We start from the raw sequence: 13,199 nt of genomic DNA, 5'->3' as shown, positions 1-13,199 counted from the left end.
TAAAATTTCTTGGACTGAAAACAAGAGACTTATTAATTGCCTGGGTGGCTGGAGATAGAGGTGGAAGGGAGTCTTCACTTTACAAATACCCTTGGTATCTTTTGTATTTTGAGCCATGTGAATGCCTTATTCCAGAATAAATAGAATTATTTATTTTAAGAGACTGGCAGCCAGGCATGGTGGCTCACGTGGTGGCCCATGCCTGTAATCCCACTTTGGGAGGCCGAGGCAGACGGATCACTTGAGATCAGGAGTTCGAGACTAGCCTGGCCAATATGGTGAAACACCATTTCTACTAAAAATACAAAAATTAGCCGAGTGTGGTGGCATATGCCTGTAATCCCAGCTACTCCAGAGGCTGAGGCAGAAGAATTGCTTGAATCCAGGAGACAGAGGTTGCAGTGAGCCGAGATCGTGCCACTGCACTCCAGCCTGGGAGACAAAGCAAGTCTCCGACTCAAAAAAGAAAAAAAAAAATCTTGCAATAGTTTAAGTCAAAGACAGCCTAATCTGAAGCAGCAGGAATGAAGAGACAGATTTGTTCAGTACAGAAGTAAATGCTTGAAACTGAGAGCTGTCCATCACACAAGCATTGCTAGCTGAGACAAAGAAAGAGGAAGACTCATGGGACTGGGTGTCCTCTTCCTCCCTCTTTTAGGTCTTAGCTCTCTCCTCCGATAGTTTTCTTATATATTTTGTCCAACCAAGGGAATTTAATGAGTGAGATTACCCGGGCAGAGAAAGGTTTGTTTACTCCACCCCTTCGTTCTCCATATTTATACATCCTGCACTCTCTCCTCCAGGTATGGGGAGACTTGTGAAATTTATTTTTTTCTTTTTCGTATCTTGGTAACAGCAAAAGAGACCTGTGACATTTATATGGCTTTACATGCCTCAGGAAAACACAGAAACCTGTTGCATTCGTTCCTTCTCCACCAAATCTCACCTCCCTTTGAGGGAATGGGGCAAACCCTCTCACCAAGGTCAAGGACCAAGGCCAGGGCCTACTCTCATAGATAGTACAGCCTGCCCTACTCAGGCCACACTGTTCTTTTTTATTTTCTTTTTTGAAATAAAGTTTCGCCTTGTCACCCAGGCCAGGGCGCAATGGCGTGATCTGGGCTCATTGCAACTTTCACCTCCCAGGTTCAAGCGATTCTCCTGCTTCAGCCTCCTGACTACAGGCACATGACCATGCCCGGCTAATTTTGTATTTTTAGTAGAGACGGGGGTTTCACCAAGTTGGCCAGGCTGGTCTCGAACTCCTGATCTCAAGTGATCTGCCCACCTCGGCCTTCCAAAGCGTTGGGATTACAGGCGTGAGCCACCGCGCCCGGCTTTCTTTTTTTTTTTTTTTAAAGAGTCGGGGTCTCGCCGGGCGCGGTGGCCACGCCTGTAATCCCAGCACTTTGGGAGACTGAGGCAGGCGTATCACAAGGTCAGGAGTTCGAGACCAGCCTGACCAACATAGTGAAATCCCTTCTCTACTAAAAAGACAAAAATTATCCGGGTGTGGTGGCAGGCGCCTGTAATCCCAGCTACTCGGGAGGCTGCGGCAGGACAATTACTTGAACCCTGGAGGGGAAGTTTGCAGTGAGAGGAGATCGCGTCACTGCACTCCTGCCTGGGGACAGAGCAAGGCTCCGTCTCAGGAAGAAATAAAAATAAAACGGGGTCTATGTTGCCCAGGCTGGTCTCGAGTTCCTGGGCTCAAGTGATCCTCCCCCGCGTTGGCCTCCCAAAGTGCTGGGATTACAGGCACGAGCCACCATGCCCAGCCAAAGCCATGCTTTTCTATTCCTACTCCTTCCCTTCCTTGTCCTCTTTCCAAGCTCTCTCGGGCCCATCCTTGACTTCGCTACAGCGGCCCGCGGCTAGACTTCTTTGTCTCCCAGACTCCGTCTTGGGCTCGGACGCCGCCCGGGTTGCAGGTACAGACTCTCAGGTCTAGCTGGCTCTTCCGGCTACAGGCGCGGCAGTCTGGCCGGAAAGGCAGGGTTCAGCGATCCAAAGCGCGAGCCCGGCCTGGGAGTCCGCCTCCTCCCGGCTCCCGTCGAGGCCGCGTGGGAACCCGTTGGCCGCGCAGGCGTCGATCTGCCCTTTTTGACACTGCAACTCCCATGAGGCCGTGCAGCGTCCCTGGCGCCGCTGAAGACGCCCTGGAACTCGACCGGCTCCGGAGGGCTCGGTGACTGTGGCCGCGCTGCATTATGGAATACAGAGTCTAAGAGAAAACTAGCCCGGCACCGACTCCCGACCAAGTACACGTGTTTACCTAGTGCACTGGGGTGGGGGCGTCAGTGAAGAGCAGCTAACAAGATTTCGTCATAAGACCGCGACCAGACAGGCGGCGCCATCTTCGAACTTAGACTTCCGGAAGGACTTTGGCGAGGGTGAGTGTACCGCCGCAGCGGGTGTGTGGGGGGCCCCACGATTACTCCTCCCCCTTCTTTTGCCGTAGCACTGAGATATTGGGAACAAACTCCTGGCTCCACTCTTCTCCCAGCCACAGCAGCGCGCCTTTCAGCGTCTGCGCTCCTACAGAGCACCATCATGCTCCGCACCTTCCCTACTGTGGCCACCGTGCACCCCCCATCTCTGCAAGCCTCGGGTCTTGCCCTCCTCCCCCACGCGGTGTCGGTAACGCGGAAGCCTGTGTCTGGGCCTAGGCGCGGCATACATAGCGTCCCTCGAACTCGGCGAACCTGCAGTAGTCCTTGGTCTTAGAAATACCAGGGCTCCTCTCCCGCACAGGCTAGTGGAGAAATCTGCCTTCACGCCCAGGACTGAAGAAGGGCAGGTGATGGTCCCTAGAGTGGTTGTGGGTCAATATGTTTTAGCTGTGTTCCAACCTCTTCCTCGAGGAGGCTCTTTAACCCCAAAGGTTGTGCCCCGCGCGCTGCAACGCCATTGGCGTAGCCAAGGGCCAGTTGTGTTTCCTTGTCTAGTCCTTTTGTCCCGTGGCAAGTTGGCTGTCTGTTGGGGAAGTCAGAGGTGGCGACTTCAACTCCGCCGGAGGCAACTCACTTTGTTGAAGGGATATATAGGGTATGGACAAACCTCTTTGTTCCAGAGGTATATACAATTTTAAGTCAATCCCGTGTCATCGTCACAATTTTTGCAATCTCTTTTTATCAGCTGTACTGTTGTTTTCTGAATAGTTATCTTTAAATTGACTTACTTAAAAAGTTTAAATGCGTTAGTCTCGACCTAAGCAATATAAATGAAACCGTGGGTTTCATGGGCTATTTATAATTGTTTATGAAAGTTGAAATAAAAGCACTAGTTACTAAAATGTTCGTTTTCGTACCATTAAAAACATCTTGCATACCGCCAGTTGTACCTTAGGAACACTTTAGGAAACAATATATTAAGCCAAGCAGTGTGTTTAAAGTAATTTCCTACTGGAGGGGCAGTGTTGTGTCATTACTTTTTCTTGGCTGGGGAGGTCAGGCTGGCATCGTGGAGCAGCAAGGGAACCAGACAGATTGGGGTGCAGTGGAAGATTTTAGAAACTCTAGTACGAATTTACTGATCATCTCTTCCTTTACTGTGTAGCCAAAATTTGTACCATCACACATCCTGTTGCTGCCTTCCATGAGAAGTGTATTTTTTTTTTTTTTTTTTGAGACGGAGTTTTGCTCTTGTTGCCCAGGCTGGAGTGCAGTGGCGTGATCTCGGCTCACCACAACCTCCACCTCCCGGGACAGAGTCTCGCTCTGTCTCCCAGGCTGGAGCGCAGTAGCACGATCTCGGCTCACTACAGCCTCCGCCTCCCGGGTTCAAGCGATTCTCCTGTCTCAGCCTCCTGAGTAGCTGGGATTATAGGCGCGTGCCACCACGCCTGGCTAATTTTGTATTTTTAGTAGAAACGGGGTTTCACGATGTTGGTTAGGCTGGTCTCGAACTCCTGACGTCGTGATCCGCCCGCCTCAGCCTCCCAAAATGCTGAGATTACAGGCGTGAGCCACTGTGCCCGGGCAGGCAAATTGTATGTACAGGCAATTCATAAAAGACATATGGGTGTCCAATATATAGAAAGAAGTTGCTAACACCAATTATTATCAGTGTAAATAAATAGAGTGGGGAAGAATTCTTTCACCTATCAGATTGGTGAAAATTAAAAATAGTAAAGGTGTGATAAAATGGGTACCAATATACATAAATGGTTTTAATTTTGGTGAGCTGTTTGGTAGTATCAAATTTTGAAAATATGCATATTCTTCAGTGTAGTACAGTAATTCCATGTTCAGATGATTATTCGAGAAAAATAATCTCTTATTGATGAATTAATGAAGAGATTTGTACTAGGATGTTTATTGTAGTATTTTTTGCAATAGTATTTTAACTCGATTGTTCATTAAATGAAGATTGTCTAAATAACTAAGTCTGTGGAATGCTGTACAGCAGTTAGGAAGAATGAGATAAATATATGTATACTGATGTAGAAAATCTTTAAAAAAAAAAACAAAAAACAAAACAAAACGGAATCTTCCTCTTCTCACCCAGGTTGGAGTGCAGTGGCGTGATCTCAGCTCACTGCAACCTCTGCCTCTGCCTCCTGGGTTCAAGTGATTCTCCTGTCTCAGCCTCCCGAGTAGATGGGATTACAGGAGCCTGCCACCACGCCTGGCTAATTTTTGTATTTTTAGTAGAGATGGGGTTTCACCATGTTGGCCAGGCTAGTGTCCTGACCTCAAGTGATCCATCTGCCTTGGCCTCCCAAAGTGCTGGGATTACAGGCCTGAGTCACAGCACTTGGCCTAGAAAATCCTTAAGACGTGTATAGAAGCTCTCTTAAATGATTTCTTCCATTTAGCTCCTTACGTTAACTGACATACCCTGTTTCCTCTCTAAATGCTTGAAGCTTGAAGGTTTTTCTCCTGTAGACCTGGTCAGTCTGCTTCCACTAGTTGAGTTGAATGCTTGCCAAGAGTCATTATATTGATTTCCACTTTTTTTTTTTTTTTGAGACAAGGTCTTGCTCTGTCACCCAGGCTGGAGTGGAGTGGCATGATCACAGCTCACTGTAACCTTGAACTTCTGGGCTCAAGTGATCCTCTGGCCTCAGCCTCTCGAGTAGCTAGAGCTACAGGCCTGTGCCACCACACCCAGCTAATTAAAATTTTTTTTTTTTGGTAGAGACAGAGTTTTGTTATGTTGTCCAGGCTCCCACCTTTTTTTTTTTTTTTTTTTAAGTTAGTTGCTTTGTTTTTATACGTATGTTATAGGCTGGGCATGGTGACTCAAACCTGTAATCCTAGTACTTTGAAAGTTGAAGTGAGAAGATCACTTGAGCCCAGGAGTTTGAGACCAATCTGAGTAAGATAGTTGAGACCCTGTCTCTACAAAAAAACCACAAAAATTTAGCTAGACCTGGTGGTGTGTGCATGTGGTCCCAGTGGCCTGAGAGGCTGAGATGGGAGGATCACTTGGGCCCAGGAGGTCAAGGTGGCAGTGACCCCTGATCACAACACTGGGCTCCATCTTGGGTGACAGGGAAAAGAAATTTTAATATAAAAGAGTTATTGTTTCTATTAAAACTAAGTTGATTGGGAGGCGGAGGTGGGTGGATCACCTGAGGTTGGGAGTTTGAGAACAGCCTGGCCAACATGGTGAAACCCCATCTCTACTAGAAATACAAAAATTAGCTGGGCATGGTGGCACATGCCTATAATCCCAGCTACTCAAGAGGCTGAGGCAGAGAATCGCTTGAACCCCGGAGGCGGAGGCTGCAGTGAGCTGAGATCGTGCCACTGCGCTCCAGCCTGGGAGACAGAGCGAGACTTTGTCTCAAAAAAAAATGAAAACAAAAACAAAAAACTAAGTTGAACATAGATATTTGTTGATGCTATCTTTTTTGTTTTGTTTTGTTTTGTTTTGAGGTGGAATCTAGCTCTGTTGCCAGGCTGGAGTGCAGTGGTGCAATCTTGGCTACTGCAACCTCCTGCAAGCAATTCTGCCTCCGCCTCCTGAGTAGCTGGGATTACAGGGATGTGCTGCCACGCCCAGCTAAATTTTGTGTGTGTTGTTTTTTTTTTTTGAGACAGAGTCTCACTCTGTCACCCAGGCTGGAGTGCAGTGGCACGATCTCGGCTCACTGCAAACTCCCCCTCCCAGGTTCATGCCATTCTCCTGCCTCAGCCTCCCGAGTAGCTGGAACTTAACAGGCGCCTGCCACTGCGCCCGGCTAATTTTTTGTATTTTTTAGTAGAGATGGGATTTCACCGTGGTCTCATCTCCTGACCTCATAATCTGGCCGCCTCGGCCTCCCAACGTGCTGGGATTATAGGCGTGAGCCACCGCACCTGGCCTTTTGCTGCTATCTTTATAGTATTTTATATTAAGTAAAAGTTTTGTGAAAACAATTCTAAAAAAGTAAAAGAAGCAAACTAAAACTAAATTGAATGCTTTAGAAAGACAAAAGAGGTGAGTTTGCAAACAGAAAAGTTGCCAAATAGGTGTGAATGAGACAACTGTAAAAAACTGAGGAAATTTTGTAAAACTCTGGAAGTTTACTGCTTGTGAATTGCTTCTCAAGAAAAGTGAATGTTTCAAGAAAGTAGTGTTGGAGCTACACCACTTTTGGCCAGGCTGGTCTGGAACTCCTGACCTTAGGTGATCCACCCGCCTCAGCCTCGCAGAGTGCTGGGATTACAGGCATGAGCCACCACACCCAGCCTCAGCTAATTAAAAAAAAAATTTTTTTTTGCAGAGACAAGTCTTGCTGTGTTGCCCAGGCTGATCTCGAACTCCTGGCCTCAAGTGATCCTCCCACCTTGGCCTCCCAAAGTGTTGGGATTACAGGCATGAGCCACTGCGCCCAGCCTAGCATATGAGTCTTGAGCCAGCAGCTGTAAATAAGAGCAACTTCCCAGTTTGATAAGCACTTGTTCTTACCAACTGTTTTTCCCTAAGCGCTCCTCGTGATCATTTATGCAAGTGTTTTTCAGCTTGAGTGTGCGTCAGAATCCCCTGAAGGGCTTGTTAAAACACAAAGTGCTGGCCCCATCCAGAATTGCTGATTCGGTAGGCCTGGGGTAGGACTAGAAATTTGCATTTTGACAAATTTGCAGGTGATACTGATGCTGCTGTTTCTGGGGCCACACTTTGTGAACCACTGATATGAACTGTTTAATACCCTGTAGTGAATTCCTTTCTGCTTGAACTGATTGGAGAGGTTTCTGTTCTGTGCAACTGAACCAATGTAGGGGAGAATATTTATTTTAGTTATATCTTTGTTCTTATCGACTTTGTCAATGATTAAAAGAAGTTATTGTTCTATGTCATGAACATTTTGCTTTATATCTTTTGATGCTGTTGTTTGATGTTTAAATGTCCATGACATTTGTATCTTTTATATGATTTGAAGTTTTATTCATTATAAACTACTCCCTTTTGGGCTGGGCACAGTGGCTCATGCCTGTAATCCCAGCTTTTTGGGAGACTGAGACAGGGGAATCATTTGAGGTCGGGAGTTCAAGACCAACCTGGCCAACACAGCCAGACACCGTCTCTACTAAAAAATACAAAAGTTAGCGGTGCATTGTGGCACATGCCTGTAATCCCAGCTACTCGGGAGGCTGAGGCAGGAGAGTTGCTTGAACCCAGGAGGCAGAGGTTGCAGTAAGCCAAGATCGCGCCACTGCACTCCAGCCTGGGCAACAGAGCAAGGCTCCGTCTCAAAAATACTACTACTCCTTTTATTCCTATTTAGTATTTTCCCCCTAAGTTCGACTTTGCTATTGTCATCAGAACTCCTCCTTTATTTTTGCTTAGATTTTGCCCTATACATTTTAATTCATCTTTGTTTTTTGAAAATACAAAGGCATCTCTTGAAAAGCATATAGTTACTTGTCTTTTAAAATCAAATCAGGCTGGGCACAGTGACTCACGCCTGTAATCCCAGCACTTTGGGAGGCCGAGGGACAGATCACTTGAGGTCAGGCGTTCGAGACCAGCCTGGCCAACGTGGTGAAACCCCATCTCTACTAAAAATACAAAAATTAGCTGGGTGCGGTGGCAGCCGCCTGTAATCCTGGCTACTGGGGAGGCTAAAGCAGGAGAGTCACTTGAACCTGGGAGGCAGAGGTTGCAGTGAGCTGAGATCAGGCCACTGCACTCCAGCCTAGGTGACAAGAGCAAGACTCCATTTCAAAAAAAATAAATACAAAATGAAAATCAAAGCAGACCTTGTTTTGTTTTGTTTTTGAGACCGAGTCTCTCTCTGTCGCCCCAGGCTGGAGTGCAGTTGCCCGATCTCTGCTCACTACAACCTCCGCCTCCCAGGTTCAAGCAATTCTTCTGCCTCAGCCTCCCGAATAGCTGGGACTACAGGCGTCCGCCACCACTCCTGGCTAATTTTTGTATTTTTAGTAGAGACGGGGTTTCACAGTGTTGGCCAGGCTGGAGTGCAGGGACTCCTGACCTTGTGATCCGCCCGCCTCAGCCTCCCAAAGTGCTGGGATTACAGGCTGGAGCCACCGCGCCCGGCCCTCAAACCAAATCTTTATTCTTTTTACTTTTGAGATAGCGTCTTGCTCTGTCTGCCCAGGCTGGGATGCAGTGGTGTGATCTCGGCTCCACCTCCCAGGCTCAAGTGATTCTCATGCCTCAATCTCCCGAGTAGCTGGGATCACAGGCATGTGCCACCATGCCCAGCTAATTTTTGTATTTTTAGTAGAGATGGAGTTTCGCTTTGTTGGCCAGGCTGGCCTCAAATTCCTGGCCCCAATCTGCCTGCCTCGGCCTCCCAACGTGCTGGGAATACAGGCATGAGCCTGTATCTGCCCCTATTGTTTCTTTTAATGGATGAATTTAAATGATATGTGTTTATTGTTATGATACATGTTTTTTATTTTTTTTGTTTTTTGTTTTTTGAGACAGAGTCTCGCTTTATTACCCAGGCTAGAGTGCAGGGGCGCGATCTCTGCTCACTACGATCTCTGCTCACTGCAACCTCCACCTCCCAGGCTCAGGTGATCTTCCCACCTCCAATTCCTGACTAGCTGGGACTACAGGTCCCTGCTGTCCACCATGCCTAGCTAGTTTTTTTTTTTTTTTCCAAATGGAGTCTTGCTCTGTTGCCCAGGCTGGAGTGCAGTGGCGCAATCTTGGCTCACTGCAACCTCCGCAATTCTCCTGCCTCAGCCTTCCAAGTAGCTGGGATTACAGGCATGCAGCACCACACCCAGCTGATTTTTGTATGCTTAGTATAGAGAGGATTTCACCATGTTGGCCAGAGTGGTCTTGAACTCTTCACCTCGTGATTCGCCTGCCCCGGCCTCCTAAAGTGCTGGCATTACAGGCGTGAGCCACTGCACCTGGCCCTGTTTTGGTATTTTTCTGTAGAGACAGAGTTTTGCCATGTTGCCCAGGCTGGTCTCAAACTCCTGGGCTCAAGGGATCCTCCCACCTCCGACTGCGTAAATGCAGGGATTACAGGGATTAAGTCCTGCGCTAAACTCACCCTTTTATAATGATGCTAATCTGACTGGTCAGGGTGGAGCCCTTGTAGCCTAATCATCTCTTGAAGGTCCCACCTCTTAATACTGTTACAAATGGCAATTAAATTTCAACATGAGTTTTGGAGGGGATGTTCAAACCCCAGTTCTTGGATTTCACAATCCCTTTGGTGTTTTTGAAAGTGCAGGAATTTTTGTTGGAAATTTGCTTCTGTTTTCTGAATCACTTCTTCAAAAGGGTACTCTTCATCTTTCTATCCTTTTTATTCTTTAAGTAATCTGTGCATAGGTCCTTTTTGCTTGTGACTAATTTTGAATGGGGCAGTTCTGTCAGGGCTTCTTATTTATCAAAAGAACAATATAGATGGATTTTCACTGACCTTTATTTACCTTGACAGTGTTATAATGTATCTTTGGCACATGTGTTTTCTTGTGTCCTCAGCACCTGCCTCAGAAGGTTGGCCATGGTTATAGTTTATAATCTGTAGCTTCTTCATGTGAGACAGTTGAAAGCTTTTATTTTATATTTCTTATGGAATTTGTATTAGCACACTTTTCCACTGAGACTGATGAACTGTTTATCCTTTATCCTTAAGGCGTATATAGATCTGTGGTGGGAGGGGGTGTCCCATCCTGGGATTTGAACTGTGTCTCCCGCTGTATCACAGACAGGCAGGTTATTCTGGCCAAAAACTGGACCCTTGGAGAGTTCTGTGTTGCTTAGGTTTCGGGTTTGGTGGTCAGTGTTTTATCTCAGTTTACTTTGGCCCATGGTTATACAGCTAATTTTTTGGGGTTTGAAGAAAATGAAGACTCGTGACAATTTTAGTTAATTCTTCAATGTGGAAAGGTTTCTTGGCCAGGCATGGTGGCTTATGCCTGTAATCACAGCACTTTGGGAAGCCAAGGTGGGAGGATCTCTTGAGGTTAGGAACTCAAGACAAGCCTGGGCAAAATAGCAAGACCCAATCTGCACAAAAAAAAATTAAAAACTTATCTGGGCGTATTGCTGCACATTTGAAGTCTCGGCTACTTGGGAAGCTGGGAAGGGAGGATTGTTTGAGCCCGGGAGTTAGTGGCTGCAGTGAGCTCTGATCACACCACCACACCTGCCTGGGTGACAGAGCGAGATCCTGACTCAGAAAAAAAAAAAAAATTAATTTTAAAAAGTAAAAAAGGCAAGGCATAGTGGTTTATGCCAGTAATCCCAGCATTTTGGGAGATGAAGTGGAGAGAATTGCTTGAGTCCAGGATTTCGAGTATGTAGTCACGCCATTGCACTCCAGCCTGGGCAACATGGTGCAACTTAGTCTCTACAAAAAATAACAAAAATTATTCAGGCATGGTGGTACATGCCTGTAGTACCAACTACTCAGTTGACTGAGGTGGGAGGATCACCTGAGCCTGGGAGGTCCCGGCTGCAGTGAGCTGTGATTGCACCACTGCCCTCCAGCCTGGGTTACAGAACGAGACCCTGTCTCAAAAAAAAAAAAAAAAAAAAAGTTTCAGGATGGGCACGATGGCTAACACCTATAATCCCAACATTTTGGGAGACAGGTGGAAAGATTGCTTGAGCCCAGGAATTCAATACCATCCTGGGCAACGTAGTGAGACCTCATCTCTACGAAAATTTTAAAAATTAGCCAGGCATGGTGATACATGCCTGTAGTCCTAGCTACTTGGGAGGCTGAGGCAGAAAGATTGCTTGAGCCCTGGAGGACAGGGCTGCAGTGAGCTGTGATCACACCACTGTACCACTGCAGCCTGAATGATAGAACAAGAGCCTGTCTCAAAAAAAAAAAGAAAAGTGGTCATTCACGGTGGCTCAAGTCTGTAATCCTAGCACTTTGGGAGGCCAAGGTGGGCATATCACCTGAGGTCAGGAGTCAAGACCAGCCTGGCCAACATGGTGAAACCCCATCTCTACTAAAAATACAAAAAATTAGCTGGGTGTGGTGGCGGGCACCTGTTGTCCCAGCTACTCGGGAGGCCAAGGCAGGAGAATCACTTGAACCTGGGAGGCAGAGGTTGCAGTGAGCCGAGATCACACCACTGCACTCCAGCCTGGACAACAAGAGTGAAACTCCGTCTCAAAAAAATAAAAAAAAGAAAAGCTTTCTTAATGTAATAGGGTGTTCCTTGATTATCTCATAGCCTACCCACCACCCCCATCCAGGTGAAATATTGATGGCAGGGCACCAAAGAACTCTTTGGCTCATTCTTTTTTTTAAAGACAGAGTCTCATTCCACCCAGGCTGGAGTACAGTGGCGTGATCTCAGCTCACTGCAACGTCCGCCCCACGGGTTCAGTTGATTCTCGTGCCTCAGCCTCCTGAGTAACTGGGATTACAAGCGCCTTCCACCGTGCCTGGCTAATTTTTGTCTTTTTAGTGGAGATGGGGTTTCACCATATTGGCCAGGCTGGTCTCGAACTCCTGACCTCAGGTGATCTGCCCGCCTCAGCTGGGATTACAGGTGTGAGCCACTGTGCCTGGCCAACTCATTCTTTTTAAAAAATAAATTCATTTATTTATTTACTTGAGATAGGGTGTTGCTTTGTTGCCCTGGCTGTAGTGCAGTGATGTGATTACAGCTCACTGCAGCCTTGAACTCCTGGGCTCAAGTGATTCTCCCACTTCAACCTCCCAAGTAGCTGGGACTACAGGTGTGCACCACCATGTTTTTTTGTAGCAAAGGGGTCTCATTCTGTTGCCCAGGATGGTCTTAAATTCCTGGACTCAAGCCATCCTTCTGCCCTGTCCTCCCAAAGTGCTGGAATTACAGGCATAAGCTATCGTGCCTGGCCAGAAAATTATTTTTTTTTTTTTTTTTTTTGGAGACGGAGTCTCGCTGTGTCGCCCAGGCTGGAGTGCAGTGGCCGGATCTCAGCTCACTGCAAGCTCCGCCTCCCGGGTTTACGCCATTCTCCTGCCTCAGCCTCCCGAGTAGCTGGGACTACAGGCGCCCGCCACCTCGCCCGGCTAGTTTTTTGTATTTTTTAGTAGAGACGGGGTTTCACTGTGTTAGCCAAGATGGTCTCGATCTCCTGACCTCGTGATCCGCCCGTCTCGGCCTCCCAAAGTGCTGGGATTACAGGCTTGAGCCACCGCGCCCGGCCAGAAAATTATTTTTAAATATTTTTAGAGATGGGGTCTTATGGTTGCCTAGGCTGGAGTATGATAACACCATCATAGCTCACTGTAACCTCGAACTCCTAGGCTCAAGCAATCCTCCTGTTTCAGCCTTACATGTAGCTGGGACTACAGGTGCGCACCACCATGCCCAGCTAACTTTTAGAATTTTTTTATAGAGATGAGTTCTCCCTATGTTGCCCAGACTGGTGTTGAACTCCTGGCCTCAAGCAGTCCTTCTTCCTTGGCCTCTCAAAGTGTTGGAATTGCAGGCATAAGCCATCCTGCCTGGTCTTTTATTCTTAAATAAACTTATTCCTTGACTAATCCTTACAAAAATAGATGTTAACATTAAGTATGCCTCTTCACTTTGGTCTAAATTTTGTAGTATCTGGCAGCTCTTTTTTGTGGAATATTCTAAGGAATTTGTGTCCCTTTCCTAGATTCATGATAAACAAATTTTTCTCTCTCTCCTTTTTTGGGGTGTGTGTATGTCTGTGTGTATGTTTCATTTCATTGGGTTTCAGAGACAGAGGTTAAATAATTGTGCATTCACTGCTTCATCCTTACAAGAAAATATATGAGCTTTAAATTAGATAATTAT

At 46.8% G+C, this 13,199-nt stretch overlaps 1 protein-coding gene across 5 annotated transcripts in view; it reads left to right on the top strand.

Moving 5' to 3' along the window:
- The first annotated feature begins 1,608 nt into the window (after window positions 1-1,608).
- The window catches only part of GTF3C2 (general transcription factor IIIC subunit 2), a 30,048-nt gene continuing 18,457 nt past the window's right edge, over window positions 1,609-13,199 (top strand). For 3 of the 5 annotated variants that reach the window (XM_031655035.1, XM_021924694.1, XM_003908412.3), the window contains exon 1: window positions 1,609-2,393. The gene's annotated coding sequence lies outside the window, so the exon portion shown is untranslated. The other 2 variants (XM_009183881.3, XM_009183880.2) reach the window with 2 other exon arrangements.

The sequence above is a fragment of the Papio anubis genome, chromosome 14 (genome assembly GCF_008728515.1).
Source record: "Papio anubis isolate 15944 chromosome 14, Panubis1.0, whole genome shotgun sequence".
NCBI classification, from domain to species: Eukaryota; Metazoa; Chordata; class Mammalia; order Primates; family Cercopithecidae; genus Papio; species Papio anubis.
The sequence above is the reverse complement of the archived record's forward strand: the minus strand, read 5'-3'. Positions and strand labels throughout refer to the sequence as shown.